An 853-nucleotide genomic window follows, 5' to 3' on the forward strand; every position below is an offset into this window, starting at 1 on the left:
ACAGTTTCTCAGTCAGAAAAGCACATATTTCATCCCTCAGTTCCAGGGCCGTGCAGAGACCTTTGGAGGGGCAGGTGCTCAAAGTATAAAAGCGGCACATGGAGCATGGCTTTTAATAGGGCTGTGCTCCTTGCTGAGACATGTATCGAAACGGATGCTTCTGTATTGATAGCAGCAAATGCCATGACGCAGTTTTGAAAAAGAAACACAGAGCAGAAAAGACCATTTTAAGTTTAAAAGTTAAATAAATATTTTTTGCACCTCTTAATCACTCTGAAAATAGAAACGGAATTAAATTAGGCCTATTATTATTATTGAGCTTACAGGGTATGGTGGTTTTGCAGTTGTAAACACTACTGTTGTTGTTGTAGAAAAAATATTTCTGTCTTATTTAAAATATAATTATTTTATAATCCTGTTCTGAATTTATAAATTTTTTTAATTATAATGATGATAAAAACAGGATTGATAAGTAGCCTGTAAATCGGAGGATGAGAAAAACAATATAAGCCTGTTTTATCAGGGTTGTGATCATTATTTTTAAAGCACTCTACGTTTTTAAAATAAATACTGTAATAAAAAAAGTTAAAATTAATAGTTTTTTAGTCAGATAACAAAGACAAGACGCCCTTTAAACTTTTCCCAATCAAACAGCAAGAACGAAAGAGAACAGGCACCTTTGTTTATACTGCTGGGTGTAGAATGTTAACTGCATTTTTAATATTTAATGTTAAAGAAATGTAATTTCGTCCCCCGCACTTTATTCGGGCAGGTGTGTTCACGTAGAGGTTTCTAGATTTAAATTCAAAGAGACAGTATCGATAGTCTATGCATGACCTGACGTTTTATTTGT

Source organism: Sinocyclocheilus grahami, unplaced genomic scaffold (assembly GCF_001515645.1).
Source record: "Sinocyclocheilus grahami isolate Dianchi unplaced genomic scaffold, SAMN03320097.WGS_v1.1 scaffold908.1, whole genome shotgun sequence".
Taxonomy (NCBI): domain Eukaryota; kingdom Metazoa; phylum Chordata; class Actinopteri; order Cypriniformes; family Cyprinidae; genus Sinocyclocheilus; species Sinocyclocheilus grahami.